Here is a 20,464-nt window from a genome sequence, read left to right as displayed (position 1 = left end):
TCAGGTGTGGAACCGACACTGTTCACATCCCCCTGCGTAACATTGGCAGCTGCTGCGACATTGATGTCGCACTGCTATAAATCTAGTCACGCTTCGTTCTTTGGAACTGGTCGTGGTGGCACCCTGAGCGAGGTGATGTTGAGGAACCATATCGTCTTTTTCGTGCAGGTTCTTGGCTTCTTTCTACCAGGCTGCATTGCTCGAGTGGACACCTGCATTTAAGACAGCGACCTTAAAACGCTGAATTACTGTAATACCGAGGGTTACGACGCGACAAGAAAAATCGAGCAACACGGCATCAGCACTTGTGGATCCGATTCACCACTGTTCACGTCCTCCAGCGTAATATCGGCAGCTGCTGCAACATTGACGTCACACTGCTTTAAATCGAGTCACGCTTCGTTCTTTGGCACTGTCATGGTGGCAGCCTGACTGAGGGGATGTTGAGGAACCATTTCGTATTTTTGGTTCAGGTTCTTGGCTTCGTTCTACGAGGCTGCATTGCTCGAGTGAATACCTGCATTTAAGACAGCGACCTGAAAACGCTGAATTACTTTAATACCGAGGGTTACTACGCTACAATGAACATCGAGCAACACGGCATCCGCACGTGTGGAACCTATCTATCACTGTTCACGTCGCCCAGCGTAACATCGGCAGCTGCTGCAACATTGACGTCACACTGCTATAAATCTATTCACGTTTCGCTCTTTGGCACTGGGCATGGTGGCACAATGAGCAAGCTGATGTTGAGGAACCATTTCGCCTATTTGGTTCAGGTTCTTGGCTTCGTTCTACCAGGCTGCATTGCTCGAGTGAAACACCTGCATTTAAGACAGAGAGCTGAAAACGCTGAATTACTGTCATACCGAGGGTTACGACGCTACAAAGCACATCGAGCAACACGGCATCATCAGGTGTGGAACCGATTCCCCACTGTTCACGTCCCCCAGCGTAACATTGGCAGCTGCTGCAACATTGATGTCGCACTGCTTTAAATCTAGTCACGCTTCGTTCTTTGGACCTGGGAGTGGTGGCACCCTGAGCGAGGGGATGTTGAGGAACCATTTTGTCTTTTTGGTTCAGGCTCTTGGCTTCGTTCTACCAAGCTGCATTGCTCGAGTGAACACTTGCATTTAAGACAGCGACCTGAAAACGCTGAATTACTGTAATACCAAGGGTTACGACGCTACAAGGAACCTCGAACAACACGGCATCAGCACGTGTGGAACCGATCCACCACTGTTCAGCGCCCCCAGCGTATCATAGGCATCTGCTGCAACATTGACATCACACTGGTTTAAATCGAGTCACGCTTCGTTCTTTGGCACAGGGCATTGTGGCACTCTGAGTGAGGTGATGTTGAGGAACCATTTCGTCTTTTTGGTTCAGGTTCTTCGCTTTGTTCTATCAGGCTGCATTGCTCGAGTGAACAGCTGCATTCAAGACAGCGACCTGAAAACACTGAATTACTGTAATACCGAGGGGCACGACGCTGCAAGAAAAATCGAGCAACATGGCATCAGCACGTGTTTAACCAATTCACCACTGTTCACGTGCCCCAGCGTAACATCGGCAGCTGCTGCAACATGACGTCACACTGCAATAAATCTAATCACGCTTCGTTCTTTTGAACTGGGCGCGGTGGCACCCTGAGCGAGATGATGTTAAGGAACCATTTAGTCTTTTTGGTACAGGTTCTTGGCTTCGTTCTACCAGGCTGCATTGCCCGAGTGAACACCTGCATTCACAACAGCGACCTGGAAACGCTGAATTACTGTATTACCGAGAGTTACGACGCTACAAGGAATATCGAACAACACGGCATCAGCACGTGTGGAACCGATCCACCACTGTTCATCCCTCCAGCGTAACATCGGCATCTGCAGCAACATTGACGTCACACTGCTTTAAATCGAGTCAGGTTTCGTTCATTGGCACAAGGCATGGTGGCACTCTGAGCGAGGTGATGTTGAGGAACCATTTCGTCTTTTTGGTTCAGGTTCTTGGCTTCGTTCTACCAGGCTGCATTGCTCGAGTGAAATACCTGCATTTAAGACAGAGAGCTGAAAACGCTGAATTACTGTAATACCGAGGGTTACGACGCTACAAGGCACATCGAGCAACACGGCATTATCAGGTGTGGAACCGATTCACCACTGTTCACGTCCCCCAGCGTAACATTGGCAGCTGCTGCAACATTGATGTCGCACTGCTATAAATCTAGTCACGCATCGTTCTTTGGAACTGGGCGTGGTGGCACCCTGAGCGAGGTGATGTTGAGGAACCATTTCGCTTTTTTGGTTCCGGTTCTTGGCTTCGTTCAACCAGGCTGCATTGCTCGAGTGAGCACCTGCATTTAAGACCGCGACCTTAAAACGCTGAGTTACTGTAATGCCGAGGGTTACGACGCTACAAGAAACATCGAGCAACACGGCATCAGCACGTGTGGAGCCGATTCACCACTGTTCACGTCCTCCAGCGTAACATCGGCAGCTGCAGGAACATTGACGTCACACTGCTATAAATCTAGTCACGCTTCGTTCTTTTGAACTGGGCATGGTTGCACCCTCAGAGAGGTGATGTTGAGGAACCATTTCGTCTTTTTGGTTCAGGTTCATGGCTTCGTTCTACCAGGCTGCATTGCTCGGGTGAACACCTGCATTTACGACAGCGACCGGAAAACGCTGAATTACTGTAATACCGATGTTACGACGCTACAAGGAGCATCGAGGAACAAGGCATCAACACCTTGGAAACGACCCACCACTGTTCACGAACGCCATAGTAACATCCGCAGCTGCTGCTACATTGAAATCACACTGCTTTAAATCGAGTCACGCTTTGTTCTTTGGCACTGGACATGGTGGCAACCTGAGAGAGGGGATGATTAGGAACCATTTCGTCTTTTTTGGTTCAGTTTCTTGGCTTCGTTCTACCAGGCTGCATTGCTCGATTGAACAACTGCATTTACGACGGCGACCTGAAAACGCCTGCATTTGAGACGGCGACCTGAAAACGCTGAATTACTGTAATGCCGAGAGCTACGACGCTACAAGGAGCATCGAGGAACACGGCATCAGCACCTGTGGAACCGACCCACCACTGTTCACGATCCCCACAGTAACATCGGCAGCTGCTGCAACATTGACGTCACACGGCTTTAAATCGAGTCACGCTTCGGTATTTGGCACTGGGCATGGTGGCACCCTGAGTGAGGGGATGTTGAGGAACCATTTTGTCCTTTTGGTTCAGTTTCTTGGCTTCGTTCTACCAGGCAGCATTGCTCGAGAGAACACCTGCATTTAAGACAGCGACCTGAAAACGCTGAATTACTGTAATACCAAGGGTTACGACGCTACAAGGAACATCGAACAACACGGCATCAGCACGTGTGGAACCGATCCACCACTGTTCAGCGCCCCCAGCGTATCATAGGCATCTGCTGCAACATTGACATCACACTGGTTTAAATCGAGTCACGCTTCGTTCTTTGGCACAGGGCATTGTGGCACTCTGAGTGAGGTGATGTTGAGGAACCATTTCGTCTTTTTGGTTCAGGTTCTTGGCTTTGTTCTATCAGGCTGCATTGCTCGAGTGAACAGCTGCATTCAAGACAGCGACCTGAAAACACTGAATTACTGTAATACCGAGGGGTACGACGCTGCAAGAAAAATCGAGCAACATGGCATCAGCACGTGTTTAACCGATTCACCACTGTTCACGTGCCCCAGCGTAACATCGGCAGCTGCTGCAACATGACGTCACACTGCAATAAATCTAATCACGCTTCGTTCTTTTGAACTGGGCGCGGTGGCACCCTGAGCGAGATGATGTTAAGGAACCATTTAGTCTTTTCGGTACATGTTCTTGGCTTCGTTCTACCAGGCTGCATTGCTCGAGTTAACACCTGCATTCACGACAGCGACATGGAAACGCTGAATTACTGTATTACCGAGAGTTACGACGCTACAAGGAATATCGAACAACACGGCATCAGCACGTGTGGAACCGATCCACCACTGTTCATCCCCCCAGCGTAACATCGGATCTGCAGCAACATTGACGTCACACTGCTTTATATCGAGTCACGTTTCGTTCATTGGCACAAGGCATGGTGGCATTCTGAGCGAGGTGATGTTGAGGAAACATTTCGTCTTTTTGGTTCAGGTTCTTGGCTTCGTTCTACCAGGCTGCATTGCTCGAGTGAAATACCTGCATTTAAGACAGAGAGCTGAAAACGCTGAATTACTGTAATACCGAGGGTTACGACGCTACAAAGCACATCGAGCAACACGGCATTATCAGGAGTGGAACCGATTCACCAATGTTCACGTCCCCCAGCGTAACATTGGCAGCTGCTGCAACATTGATGTCGCACTGCTATAATTCTAGTCACGCTTCAATCTTTGGAACTGGGCGTGGTGGCACACTGAGCGAGGTGATGTTGAGGAACCATTTCGTCTATTTGGATCAGGTTCTTGGCTTCGTTCTACCAGCCTGCATTGCTCGAGTGGACACCTGCATTTAAGACAGCGACCTTAAAACGCCGAATTACTGTAATATCGAGGGTTACGAAGCGACAAGAAACATCGAGCAACACGGCATCAGCACTTGTGGAACCGATTCATCACTGTTCACGTCCTCCAGCGTAATATCGGCAGCTGCTGCAACATTGACGTCACACTGCTTTAAATCGAGTCACGCTTCGTTCTTTGGCACTGTCATGGTGGCAGCCTGAGTGAGGGGATGTTGAGGAACCATTTCGTATTTTTGGTTCAGGTTCTTGGCTTCGTTCTACGAGGCTGCATTGCTCGAGTGAATACCTGCATTTACGACAGCGACCTGAAAACGCTGAATTACTGTATTATCGACAGTTACGACGCTACAAGGGACATCGAGCAACACGGCATCAGCACCTGTGGAACCTTTCCACCGCTGTTCACGGCCCCCAGCGTAACATCGGCATCTGCTCCAACAATGACGTCACACTGCTTTAATTCGAGTCACGTTTCATTCTTTGGCACAGGGCATGGTGGCACTCTGAGCGAGGTGATGTTGAGGAACCATTTCGTCTTTTTGGTTCAGGTTCTTGGCTCCGTTCTACGAGGCTGCATTGCTCGAGTGAATACCTGCATTTAAGGCTGCTGGGAATAACAGCGCGTAGACGAGGGACAAAGTAGAAGAAGACAACAGGACCGGCGCTGACTAACAACTGAAAATTTATTAGAAAAAACATGCAAAATATACTCATTTGACAACCACGGACGCGTGCGCAACACTAAAAGCCACAGTGATAAATCAATTACTTAAATCCAGTTACATTAGTTCACAATCATGAACTGTTACAGAGGGTGTGCTCACAAATGAGTCAATGTTTTTATGAATATGAAACGCTTCACTGATTTCTCTTGTTAGTTTATCTTTGTGTTTGTACAGGATTCTGGTTTTATTAAAGATGGGTGTACATGATTTTTCAGAAGAATCAGGATGGTTATTCCGGGGACAGTTCCTATAATGTAAAGCCAGATTTGAGGACGGAGCTCCTTTCAGAGAAGTGTTGTGGTCTCGTAGGCGGGTATTTAAGCACCTTCCTGTTTGACCTATGTAGGTCTTCCCGCACGTGAACGGCACTTCATACACAACCCCTTCAGCACAAGGGACAAACCTCAGGCCATGCTTTATCTGGCACCCTCTTTTTGTTTTTCTTCGTTTCTTTTCCTCTTCCGTGGCCTTTCTATATACAATGGCACACAATTTGCCGAGCTTGTTAGGTGCAGAAAATAAAACATCAACTCCATACCTGCTGCGCACTTGCTTCAAACGGTGTTAAGTTTGATGAATGTACGGAAGGACAGCAATTTTCTTTTTATCTTTTTGTGAATGATCCTGAGATTCTCCCCTTTTGACCTTTTTAATTATCTTACTACAAGCAAGTACTAAGACATCATCTGGAAAGCCGGCAATTCTTAGCCTCTGAACCTGCTGATTAAAACTTGTGCTGATACCATGCACGCGTGACTTGGCAATGGCAGCACCTAGGCAAGAAACTGCAATGCCACATTTAACCACCTTCGAATGCGCCGAACGAAAACTAAGCAAAGGCTTTTCTGATCTCTGTAGGAAGGACCAGCACACGTGATCTGGCTTCGTTGCCAATCTTATATCTAAAAACTGTAACTCATTCCCTTGAGGTTTTTCACAGGTGAAAGTTAGGCCGTGTCCGCTTTCGTCAAAATTCTTTAACACCTTATCGACCTGCCTATTGAAGTCGTCGTGCTCCACAAAAACAATATAATCATCCACATATCTGACGATGCGTTTTGTATTGGCACCCAAATTACTCTTAACAGCTTTATCTACATAACTGTGAAAGATGTTACTTAGTACAGGAGCCACTTTTGAACCAATGCACACCCCCTGTTTTTGAGTGTACAACCTCCCCTCCCATTCAACAAAGGTGGACTTAAGATAAAACGATAAAAGCTCCAAAAAGGCCCCCACAGAGATCCCGCATTTTGAAATGAAATCGCTTTCATCATTCTCGTATTCTGTACACTTGCGAACATATCGTAGCAGACTATTGTGCGGAAGTGAATAAAATAAGTCCTGAACATCTATGCTTAACATACTGCACGAACCCGGATTATGACACTTCAAATAGTCGACAACAGTCAGGGAATTAGACACAAGAAACGGATCATCAATTGTTAGTGAACCAAGGTTTTTCTGTAAGAAACTTGAAACCTCATATTGCCATGTTGCACGCTCTGTAACAATACAGCGGAAAGGAACATCGGGCTTATGCGTTTTTGCTGAATATATTATGTCCAGACAGTCTTCTTTAGCATTCTTAACCGACGAATGGAGCCATTGTAGATTCATTTCGCCCAGTAACCTCAAAGCTTCTCGCTTTTGCTGTTTAACATTGCCAGGCAACGGTTTGAAGTTCTTTGCGATGGCTACTCGGGCTTTTTCAGTAAACAATTTCTCCGGGAGAATGACAAAATGCCCCTCTTTATCAGAGACGGTCAGCCTCAACTTTTCAGATAGCAGGAAATTAACCAAGGGCGCGAAGTTACAACTTTTTACCCGCCCATCCTGAGTTCTTTTCAAGGCATCAACACATTCAATGACGCACCTAGGCCGCTCCTCTTGACGGAAATGACGCGAGATGGACCTTCCAAGAGCCAAATTTTCCTCTTTGTCAAGCGTCGGCTGGATGCAAAACTTCGGCCTGAACTTCAGCACTCCCTGGAACCTCTCTGGCACTCGCTGCTCACCCAACGCCAGTAGCTTCCCTTCAGGATTTGTGGGCTTCTTCTTCATAGGCAACCAAGGGCGGGACGAGTGCCAAAAGAAATCCGTGTGCCTGTTTGCCACTTCACACCACTCACAGAAACGTCGGGCGTGAAGCACATCCTGGCCGCATGCTACCCGAAGGCAGTCCTTGTAAAAGCGATGCTGTCGCCACCACTCCGAAGATATTATCCGGCACATCCTGCGGCTGTGGCCTTTTGAAGGAAGCATCCCTCCGCACAACACCTGAATCTCAACTGGGCACATCGCACGTCTTGCATGCCATGAGTCTAGCCGTGCCTTGAAAGCACACAGAGCGATTAGTGAAGCCAAAGCGGCCGGGTTGTCAAGTGGAGTGGAATTAACACATGTAACAGGGCTCAATGTACAAGAAATAAACTTCAATAAAACAGAGAGTTGAGCGAGCTGGTACATACTGCTGGGAATAACAGCGCGTAGACGAGGGACAAAGAAGAAAAAGACGACAGGACCGGCGCTGACTAACAACTGAAAGTTTATTAGAAAATCACGCAAAATATACTCATTTGACAACCACGGGCGCGCGCGCAACACCAAAAGCCACAGTGATAAATCAATCACTTAAATCCAGATACATTAGTTCACAGTCATGAACTGTTACAGAGGGGGTGCTCACGCATGAGTCAATGTTTTTATGAATACGAAACGCTTCACTGATTTCTCTTGTTAGTTTATCTTTGTGTTTGTACAGGATTCTAGTTTTATTAAAGAAGGGTGTACATGATTTTTCAGAAGAATCAGGCTGGTTATTCCGGGGACAGTTCCTATAATGTAAAGCCAGGTTTGAGGACGGAGCCCCTTTCAGGGAAGTGTTGTGGTCTCGTAGGCGGGTATTTAGGCACCTTCCTGTTTGACCTATGTAGGTCTTCCCGCACGTGAACGGCACTTCATACACAACGCCTTCAGCACAAGGGACAAACCTCAGGCCAGCGACCTGAAAACGCTGAAATACTGTAATACCGAGGGTTACGACGCTACAAGGTACATCGAGCAACACAGCATCCGCACGTGTGGAACCTATCCACCACTGTTCACGTCGCCCAGCGTAACATCGGCGGCTGCTGCAACATTGACGTCACACTGCTCTAAATCTAGTCACGTGTCGTTCTTTGGCACCGCGCATGGTGGCACCCTGAACGAGGTGAAGTTGAAGGACCATTTCGTCTATTTGGTTCAGGTTCTTGGCTTCGTTCTACCATGCTGCATTGCTCGAGTGAAACACCTGCATTTAAGACAGAGAGCTGAAAACGCTGAATTACTTTAATACCGAGGGTTACGACGCTACAAGGCACATCGACCAACACGGCATCATCAGGTGTGGAACCGATTCACCACTGTTCACGTCCCCCTGCGTAACATTGGCAGCTGCTGCAACATTGATGTCGCACTGCTATAAATCCAGTAACGCTTCGGTCTTTGGAACTGGGCGTGGTGGCACCCTTAGCGAGGTGATGTTGAGAAACCATTTCGTCTTTTTTGTGCAGGTTCTTGGCTTCGTTCTACCAGGCTGCATTGCTCGAGGGAACACCTGCATCTAAGACAGCGACCTTAAAACGCTGAATTACTGTAATACCGAGGGTTACGACGCTACCAGAAACATCGAGAACACGGCATCAGTACGTGTGGAACCGATTCACCACTGTTCACTTCCTCCAGCGTAACATCGGCAGCTGCTGGAACATTGACTTCAAACAGCTTTAAATCGAGTCACGTTTCGTTCCTTGGCATTGGGCATGGTGGCACGCTGAGCGAGTTGATGTTGAGGAACCATTTCGTCTTTTTGGTTCAGTTTCATGGCTTCGTTCTACCAGGCCGCATTGCTCGAGTGAACACCTGCATTTACGACAGCGACCTGAAAACGCTGAATTACTGTAATACCGAGAGTTACGACGCTACAAGGAGCATCGAGGAACACGGCATCAGTACCTGTGGAACCGACCCACCACTGTTCACGATCCCCATAGTAACATCGGCAGCTGCTGCAACATTGACGTCACACGGCTTTAAATCGAGTCATGCTTCGTTCTTTGGCACTGGGCATGGTGGCACCCTGAGTGAGAGGATGTTGAGGAACCATTTTGTCATTTTGGTTCAGGTTCTTGGCTTCGTTCTACCAGGCTGCATTGCTCGAGAGAACACCTGCATTTAAGACAGCGACCTGAAAACGCTGAATTACTGTAATACCGAGGATTACGACGCTACAAAGCACATCGAGCAACACGGCATTATCAGGAGTGGAACCGATTCACCGCTGTTCACGTCCCCCAGCGTAACATTGGCAGCTGCTGCAACATTGATGTCGCACTGCTATAAATCTAGTCACGCATCGTTCTTTGGAACTGGGCGTGGTGGCACCCTGAGCGAGGTGATGTTGAGGAACCATTTCGCCTTTTTGGTTCCGGTTCTTGGCTTCGTTCTACCAGGTTGCATTGCTCGTGTGAGCACCTGCATTTAAGACCGCGACCTTAAAACGCTGAATTACTGTAATACCGAGGGTTACGACGCTACAAGAAACATCGAGCAACACGGCATCAGCACGTGTGGAACCGATTCACCACTGTTCACGTCCTCCAGCGTAATATCTTCAGCTGCTGGAACATTGACTTCACACAGCTTGAAATCGAGTCACGCTTCGTTCTTTGGCACTCGGCATGGTGGCACCCTGAGTGAGGGGATGTTTAGGAACCATTTCGAATTTTTGGTTGAGGTTCATGGCTTCGTTCTACCAGGCTCCATTGCTCGAGTGAAACACCTGCATTTAAGACAGAGAGCTGAAAACGCTGAATTACTGTAATACCGAGGGTTACGACGCTACAAGGCACATCGAGCAACACGGAATCATCAAGTGTGGAACCGATTCACCACTGTTCACGTCCCCGAGCGAAACATTGGCAGCTGCTGCAACATTGACGTCGCACTGCTATAATTCTAGTCACGCTTCAATCTTTGGAACTGGGCGTGGTGGCACACTGAGCGAGGTGATGTTGAGGAACCATTTCGTCTATTTGGTTCAGGTTCTTGGCTTCGTTCTACGAGGCTGCATTGCTCGAGTGAATACCTGCATTTAAGACAGCGACCTGAAAACGCTGAATTACTGTAATACCGAGGGTTACTACGCTACAATGAACATCGAGCAACACGGCATCCGCACGTGTGGAACCTATCCATTACTGTTCACGTCGCCCAGCGTAACATCGGCAGCTGCTGCAACATTGACGTCACACTGCTATAAATCTATTCACGTTTCGTTCTTTGGCACTGGGCATGGTGGCACCCTGAGCAAGCTGATGTTGAGGAACCATTTCGTCTATTTGGTCCAGGTTCTTGGCTTCGTTCTACCAGGCTGCATTGCTCGAGTGAAACACCTGCATTTAAGACAGAGAGCTGAAAACGGTGAATTACTGTAATACGGAGGGTTACGACGCTACAAGGCCCCTCGAGCAACACGGCATCATCAGGTGTGGAACCGATTCCCCACTGTTCACGTCCCCCAGCGTAACATTGGCAGCTGCTGCAACATTGATGTCGCACTGCTTTAAATCTAGTCACGCTTCGCTCTTTGGACCTGGGAGTGGTGGCACCCTGAGCGAGGTGATGTTGAGGAACCATTTCGTATTTTTGGTTCAGGTTCTTGGCTTCGTTCTACCAGGCTGCATTGCTCGATTGATCAACTGCATTTACGACGGCGACCTGAAAAAGCTGAATTACTGTAATACCGAGAGTTACGACGCTACAAGGAGCATCGAGGAACACGGCATCAGTACCTGTGGATCCGACCCACCACTGCCCATGATCTCCATAGTAACATCGGCAGCTTCTGCAACATTGACGTCACACTGCTTTAAATCGAGTCACGCTTCGTTCTTTGGCACTGGGCATGGTGGCACCCTGAGTGAGGGGATGTTGAGGAACCATTTTGTATTTTTGGTTCATGTTCTTCACTTCGTTATACGAGGCTGCGTTGCTCGAGTGAATGCCTGCATTTAAGACAGCGACCTGAAAACGCTTAATTACTGTAATACCGAGTGTTACGACGCTACAAGGAACATCGAGCAACACGGCATCCGCACGTGTGGAACCTATCCACCATTGTTCACGTCGCCCAGCGTAACATCGGCAGCTGCTGCAACATTGACGTCACACTATTATAAATCTAGTCATGTTTCGTTCTTTGGCACTGGGCATGGTGGCACCCTGAGCGAATGTTGTTGGGGAACCATTTCGTCTATTTGGTTCAGGTTCTTGGCTTTGTTCTACCAGGCGGCATTGCTCGAGGGAAACACCTGCATTTAAGACAGAGAGCTGAAAACGCTGAATTACTGTAATACCGAGGGTTACGACGCTACAAGGAGCATCAAGGAACACGGCATCAGCACCAGTGGAACCGACCCACCACTGTTCACGATCCCCGTAGAAACATCGGCAACTGCTGCAACATTGACGTCACACAGCTTTAAATCGAGTCACGCTTCTTTCTTTGGCACTGGGCATGCTGGTACCCTGAGTGAGGGGATGTTGAGGAACCATTTCGTGTTTTAGTTTCAGGTTCTTGGCTTCGTTCTACTAGGCTGCATTGCTCGAGTTAACACCTGCATTTAAGACATAGACCTGAAAACGCTGAATTAATGTATTACCGAGAGTTACGACGCTACAAGGAACATCGAGCAACATGGCATCAGCACCTGTGCAGCCGATCCACCACTGTTCACGGCCCCTACCGTAACATCGGCATCTGCTGCAACAATGACGTCACACTGCTTTAAATCCAATCACGCTTCGTTCTTCTGAACTGGGCGTGGTTGCACCTTGAGAGAGGTGATGTTGAAGAACCATTTCGTCTTTTTTGGTTCAGGTTCTTGGCTTCGTTCTACCAGGCTGCATTGCTCGATTGAACAACTGCATTTACGACGGCGACCTGAAAACGCTGAATTACTGTAATACCGAGAGTTACGACGCTACAAGGGCATCGAGGAACACGGCATCATCAGGTGTGGAACCGATTCACCACTGTTCACGTCCCCCAGCGTAACATTGGCAGCTGCTTCAACATTGATGTCGCACTGCTATAAATCTAGTCACGCTTCGTTCTTTTGAACTGGGCATGGTTGCACCCTCAGAGAGGTGATGTTGAGGAACCATTTCGTCTTTTTGGTTCAGGTTCATGGCTTCGTTCTACCAGGCTGCATTGCTCGGGTGAACACCTGCATTTACGACAGCGACCGGAAAACGCTGAATTACTGTAATACCGATGTTACGACGCTACAAGGAGCATCGAGGAACAAGGCATCAGCACCTTGGAAACGACCCACCACTGTTCACGAACGCCATAGTAACATCCGCAGCTGCTTCTACATTGAAATCTCACTGCTTTAAATCGAGTCACGCTTTGTTCTTTGGCACTGGACATGGTGGCAACCTGAGAGAGGGGATGATTAGGAACCATTTCGTCTTTTTTGGTTCAGTTTCTTGGCTTCGTTCGACCAGGCTGCATTGCTCGATTGAACAACTGCATTTACGACGGCGACCTGAAAACGCCTGCATTTACGACGGCGACCTGAAAACGCTGAATTACTGTAATGCCGAGAGTTACGACGCTACAAGGAGCATCGAGGAACACGGCATCAGCACCTGTGGAACCGACCCACCACTGTTCACGATCCCCACAGTAACATCGGCAGCTGCTGCAACATTGACGTCACACGGCTTTAAATCGAGTCACGCTTCGGTATTTGGCACTGGGCATGGTGGCACCCTGAGTGAGGGGATGTTGAGGAACCATTTTGTCCTTTTGGTTCAGTTTCTTGGCTTCGTTCTACCAGGCAGCATTGCTCGAGAGAACACCTGCATTTAAGACAGCGACCTGAAAACGCTGAATTACTGTAATACCAAGGGTTACGACGCTACAAGGAACATCGAACAACACGGCATCAGCACGTGTGGAACCGATCCACCACTGTTCAGCGCCCCCAGCGTATCATAGGCATCTGCTGCAACATTGACATCACACTGGTTTAAATCGAGTCACGCTTCGTTCTTTGGCACAGGGCATTGTGGCACTCTGAGTGAGGTGATGTTGAGGAACCATTTCGTCTTTTTGGTTCAGGTTCTTGGCTTTGTTCTATCAGGCTGCATTGCTCGAGTGAACAGCTGCATTCAAGACAGCGACCTGAAAACACTGAATTACTGTAATACCGAGGGGTACGACGCTGCAAGAAAAATCGAGCAACATGGCATCAGCACGTGTTTAACCGATTCACCACTGTTCACGTGCCCCAGCGTAACATCGGCAGCTGCTGCAACACGACGTCACACTGCAATAAATCTAATCACGCTTCGTTCTTTTGAACTGGGCGCGGTGGCACCCTGAGCGAGATGATGTTAAGGAACCATTTAGTCTTTTTGGTACATGTTCTTGGCTTCGTTCTACCAGGCTGCATTGCTCGAGTTAACACCTGCATTCACGACAGCGACATGGAAACGCTGAATTACTGTATTACCGAGAGTTACGACGCTACAAGGAATATCGAACAACACGGCATCAGCACGTGTGGAACCGATCCACCACTGTTCATCCCCCCAGCGTAACATCGGATCTGCAGCAACATTGACGTCACACTGCTTTATATCGAGTCACGTTTCGTTCATTGGCACAAGGCATGGTGGCACTCTGAGCGAGGTGATGTTGAGGAAACATTTCGTCTTTTTGGTTCAGGTTCTTGGCTTCGTTCTACCAGGCTGCATTGCTCGAGTGAAATACCTGCATTTAAGACAGAGAGCTGAAAACGCTGAATTACTGTAATACCGAGGGTTACGACGCTACAAAGCACATCGAGCAACACGGCATTATCAGGAGTGGAACCGATTCACCAATGTTCACGTCCCCCAGCGTAACATTGGCAGCTGCTGCAACATTGATGTCGCACTGCTATAATTCTAGTCACGCTTCAATCTTTGGAACTGGGCGTGGTGGCACACTGAGCGAGGTGATGTTGAGGAACCATTTCGTCTATTTGGATCTGGTTCTTGGCTTCGTTCTACCAGCCTGCATTGCTCGAGTGGACACCTGCATTTGAGACAGCGACCTTAAAACGCCGAATTACTGTAATATCGAGGGTTACGAAGCGACAAGAAACATCGGGCAACACGGCATCAGCACTTGTGGAACCGATTCACCACTGTTCACGTCCTCCAGCGTAATATCGGCAGCTGCTGCAACATTGACGTCACACTGCTTTAAATCGAGTCACGCTTCGTTCTTTGGCACTGTCATGGTGGCAGCCTGAGTGAGGGGATGTTGAGGAACCATTTCGTATTTTTGGTTCAGGTTCTTGGCTTCGTTCTACGAGGCTGCATTGCTCGAGTGAATACCTGCATTTACGACAGCGACCTGAAAACGCTGAATTACTGTATTATCGACAGTTACGACGCTACAAGGGACATCGAGCAACACGGCATCAGCACCTGTGGAACCTTTCCACCGCTGTTCACGGCCCCCAGCGTAACATCGGCATCTGCTCCAACAATGACGTCACACTGCTTTAATTCGAGTCATGTTTCATTCTTTGGCACAGGGCATGGTGGCACTCTTTGCGAGGTGATGTTGAGGAACCATTTCGTCTTTTTGGTTCAGGTTCTTGGGTCCGTTCTACGAGGCTGCATTGCTCGAGTGAATACCTGCATTTAAGGCTGCTGGGAATAACAGCGCGTAGACGAGGGACAATGAAGAAGAAGACAACAGGACCGGCGCTGACTAACAACTGAAAATTTATTAGAAAAAACATGCAAAATATACTCATTTGACAACCACGGGCGCGTGCGCAACACTAAAAGCCACAGTGATAAATCAATCACTTAAATCCAGTTACATTAGTTCACAATCATGAACTGTTACAGAGGGTGTGCTCACAAATGAGTCAATGTTTTTATGAATATGAAACGCTTCACTGATTTCTCTTGTTAGTTTATCTTTGTGTTTGTACAGGATTCTGGTTTTATTAAAGATGGGTGTACATGATTTTTCAGAAGAATCAGGATGGTTATTCCGGGGACAGTTCCTATAATCTAAAGCCAGATTTGAGGACGGAGCTCCTTTCAGAGAAGTGTTGTGGTCTCGTAGGCGGGTATTTAAGCACCTTCCTGTTTGACCTATGTAGGTCTTCCCGCACGTGAACGGCACTTCATACACAACCCCTTCAGCACAAGGGACAAACCTCAGGCCATGCTTTATCTGGCACCCTCTTTTTGTTTTTCTTCGTTTCTTTTCCTCTTCCGTGGCCTTTCTATATACAATGGCACACAATTTGCCGAGCTTGTTAGGTGCAGAAAATAAAACATCAACTCCATACCTGCTGCGCACTTGCTTCAAATGGTGTTAAGTTTGATGAATGTACGGAAGGACAGCAATTTTCTTTTTATCTTTTTGTGAATGATCCTGAGATTCTCCCCTTTTGACCTTTTTAATTATCTTACTACAAGCAAGTACTAAGACATCATCTGGAAAGCCGGCAATTCTTAGCCTCTGAACCTGCTGATTAAAACTTGTGCTGATACCATGCACGCGTGACTTGGCAATGGCAGCACCTAGGCAAGAAACTGCAATGCCACATTTAACCACCTTCGAATGCGCCGAACGAAAACTAAGCAAAGGCTTTTCTGATCTCTGTAGGAAGGACCAGCACACGTGATCTGGCTTCGTTGCCAATCTTATATCTAAAAACTGTAACTCATTCCCTTGAGGTTTTTCACAGGTGAAAGTTAGGCCGTGTCCGCTTTCGTCAAAATTCTTTAACACCTTATCGACCTGCCTATTGAAGTCGTCGTGCTCCACAAAAACAATATAATCATCCACATATCTGAAGATGCGTTTTGTATTGGCACCCAAATTACTCTTAACAGCTTTATCTACATAACTGTGAAAGATGTTACTTAGTACAGGAGCCACTTTTGAACCAATGCACACCCCCTGTTTTTGAGTGTACAACCTCCCCTCCCATTCAACAAAGGTGGACTTATGATAAAACGATAAAAGCTCCAAAAAGGCCCCCACAGAGATCCCGCATTTTGAAATGAAATCGCTTTCATCATTCTCGTATTCTGTACACTTGCGAACATATCGTAGCAGACTATTGTGCGGAAGTGAATAAAATAAGTCCTGAACATCTATGTTTAACATACTGCACGAACCCGGATTATGACACTTCAAATAGTCGACAACAGTCAGGGAATTAGACACAAGAAACGGATCATCAATTGTTAGTGAACCAAGGTTTTTCTGTAAGAAACTTGAAACCTCATATTGCCATGTTGCACGCTCTGTAACAATACAGCGGAAAGGAACATCGGGCTTATGCGTTTTTGCTGAAAAAATTATGTCCAGACAGTCTTCTTTAGCATTCTTAACCGACGAATGGAGCCATTGTAGATTCATTTCGCCCAGTAACCTCAAAGCTTCTCGCTTTTGCTGTTTAACATTGCCAGGCAACGGTTTGAAGTTCTTTGCGATGGCTACTCGGGCTTTTTCAGTAAACAATTTCTTCGGGAGAATGACAAAATGCCCCTCTTTATCAGAGACGGTCAGCCTCAACTTTTCAGATAGCAGGAAATTAACCAAGGGCGCGAAGTTACAACTTTTTCCCCGCCCATCCTGAGTTCTTTTCAAGGCATCAACACATTCAATGACGCACCTAGGCCGCTCCTCTTGACGGACATGACGCGAGATGGACCTTCCAAGAGCCAAATTTTCCTCTTTGTCAAGCGTCGGCTGGATGCAAAACTTCGGCCTGAACTTCAGCACTCCCTGGAACCTCTCTGGCACTCGCTGCTCACCCAACGCCAGTAGCTTCCCTTCAGGATTTGTGCGCTTCTTCTTCATAGGCAACCAAGGGCGGGACGAGTGCCAAAAGAAATCCGTGTGCCTGTTTGCCACTTCACACCACTCACAGAAACGTCGGACGTGAAGCACATCCTGGCCGCATGCTACCCGAAGGCAGTCCTTGTAAAAGCGATGCTGTCGCCACCACTCCGAAGATATTATCCGGCACATCCTGCGGCTGTGGCCTTTTGAAGGAAGCATCCCTCCGCACAACACCTGAATCTCAACTGGGCACATCGCACGTCTTGCATGCCATGAGTCTAGCCGTGCCTTGAAAGCACACAGAGCGATTAGTGAAGCCAAAGCGGCCGGGTTGTCAAGTGGAGTGGAATTAACACATGTAACAGGGCTCAATGTACAAGAAATAAACTTCAATAAAACAGAGAGTTGAGCGAGCTGGTACATACTGCTGGGAATAACAGCGCGTAGACGAGGGACAAAGAAGAAAAAGACGACAGGACCGGCGCTGACTAACAACTGAAAGTTTATTAGAAAATCACGCAAAATATACTCATTTGACAACCACGGGCGCGCGCGCAACACCAAAAGCCACAGTGATAAATCAATCACTTAAATCCAGATACATTAGTTCACAGTCATGAACTGTTACAGAGGGGGTGCTCACGCATGAGTCAATGTTTTTATGAATACGAAACGCTTCACTGATTTCTCTTGTTAGTTTATCTTTGTGTTTGTACAGGATTCTAGTTTTATTAAAGAAGGGTGTACATGATTTTTCAGAAGAATCAGGCTGGTTATTCCGGGGACAGTTCCTATAATGTAAAGCCAGGTTTGAGGACGGAGCCCCTTTCAGGGAAGTGTTGTGGTCTCGTAGGCGGGTATTTAGGCACCTTCCTGTTTGACCTATGTAGGTCTTCCCGCACGTGAACGGCACTTCATACACAACGCCTTCAGCACAAGGGACAAACCTCAGGCCAGCGACCTGAAAACGCTGAATTACTGTAATACCGAGGGTTACGACGCTACAAGGTACATCGAGCAACACAGCATCCGCACGTGTGGAACCTATCCACCACTGTTCACGTCGCCCAGCGTAACATCGGCGGCTGCTGCAACATTGACGTCACACTGCTCTAAATCTAGTCACGTGTCGTTCTTTGGCACCGGGCATGGTGGCACCCTGAACGAGGTGAAGTTGAAGGACCATTTCGTCTATTTGGTTCAGGTTCTTGGCTTCGTTCTACCATGCTGCATTGCTCGAGTGAAACACCTGCATTTAAGACAGAGAGCTGAAAACGCTGAATTACTGTAATACCGAGGGTTACGACGCTACAAGGCACATCGACCAACACGGCATCATCAGGTGTGGAACCGATTCACCACTGTTCACGTCCCCCTGCGTAACATTGGCAGCTGCTGCAACATTGATGTCGCACTGCTATAAATCCAGTAACGCTTCGGTCTTTGAAACTGGGCGTGGTGGCACCCTTAGCGACGTGATGTTGAGAAACCATTTCGTCTTTTTTGTGCAGGTTCTTGGCTTCGTTCTACCAGGCTGCATTGCTCGAGGGAACACCTGCATCTAAGACAGCGACCTTAAAACGCTGAATTACTGTAATACCGAGGGTTACGACGCTACCAGAAACATCGAGCAACACGGCATCAGTACGTGTGGAACCGATTCACCACTGTTCACTTCCTCCAGCGTAACATCGGCAGCTGCTGGAACATTGACTTCAAAGAGCTTTAAATCGAGTCACGTTTCGTTCCTTGGCATTGGGCATGGTGGCACGCTGAGCGAGGTGATGTTGAGGAACCATTTCGTCTTTTTAGTTCAGTTTCATGGCTTCGTTCTACCAGGCCGCATTGCTCGAGTGAACACCTGCATTTACGACAGCGACCTGAAAACGCTGAATTACTGTAATACCGAGAGTTACGACGCTACAAGGAGCATCGAGGAACACGGCATCAGTACCTGTGGAACCGACCCACCACTGTTCACGATCCCCATAGTAACATCGGCAGCTGCTGCAACATTGACGTCACACGGCTTTAAATCGAGTCATGCTTCGTTCTTTGGCACTGGGCATGGTGGCACCCTGAGTGAGAGGATGTTGAGGAACCATTTTGTCATTTTGGTTCAGGTTCTTGGCTTCGTTCTACCAGGCTGCATTGCTCGAGAGAACACCTGCATTTAAGACAGCGACCTGAAAACGCTGAATTACTGTAATACCGAGGGTTACGACGCTACAAAGCACATCGAGCAACACGGCATTATCAGGAGTGGAACCGATTCACCACTGTTCACGTCCCCCAGCGTAACATTGGCAGCTGCTGCAACATTGAGGTCGCACTGCTATAAATCTAGTCACGCATCGTTCTTTGGAACTGGGCGTGGTGGCACCCTGAGCGAGGTGATGTTGAGGAACCATTTCGCCTTTTTGGTTCCGGTTCTTGGCTTCGTTCTACCAGGCTGCATTGCTCGTGTGAGCACCTGCATTTAAGACCGCGACCTTAAAACGCTGAATTACTGTAATACCGAGGGTTACGACGCTACAAGAAACATCGAGCAACACGGCATCAGCACGTGTGGAACCGATTCACCACTGTTCACGTCCTCCAGCGTAATATCGGCAGCTGCTGGAACATTGACTTCACACAGCTTGAAATCGAGTCACGTTTCGTTCTTTGGCACTGGGCATGGTGGCACCCTGAGTGAGGGGATGTTTAGGAACCATTTCGAGTTTTTGGTTGAGGTTCATGGCTTCGTTCTACCAGGCTCCATTGCTCGAGTGAAACACCTGCATTTAAGACAGAGAGCTGAAAACGCTGAATTACTGTAATACCGAGGGTTACGACGCTACAAGGCACATCGAGCAACACGGCATCATCAAGTGTGGAACCGATTCACCACTGTTCACGTCCCCCAGCGAAACATTGGCAGCTGCTGCAACATTGACGTCGCACTGCTATAATTCTAGTCACGCTTCAATCTTTGGAACTGGGCGTGGTGGCACACTGAGCGAGGTGATGTTGAGGAACCATTTCGTCTATTTGGTTCAGGTTCTTGGCTTCGTTCTACGAGGCTGCATTGCTCGAGTGAATACCTGCATTTACGACAGCGACCTGAAAACGCTGAATTACTGTAATACCGAGGGTTACTACGCTACAATGAACATCGAGCAACACGGCATCCGCACGTGTGGAACCTATCCATCACTGTTCACGTCGCCCAGCGTAACATCGGCAGCTGCTGCAACATTGACGTCACACTGCTATAAATCTATTCACGTT

Source organism: Amblyomma americanum, chromosome 6 (assembly GCF_052857255.1).
Source record: "Amblyomma americanum isolate KBUSLIRL-KWMA chromosome 6, ASM5285725v1, whole genome shotgun sequence".
NCBI classification, from domain to species: Eukaryota; Metazoa; Arthropoda; class Arachnida; order Ixodida; family Ixodidae; genus Amblyomma; species Amblyomma americanum.
This window is presented reverse-complemented; position numbering follows the sequence as displayed.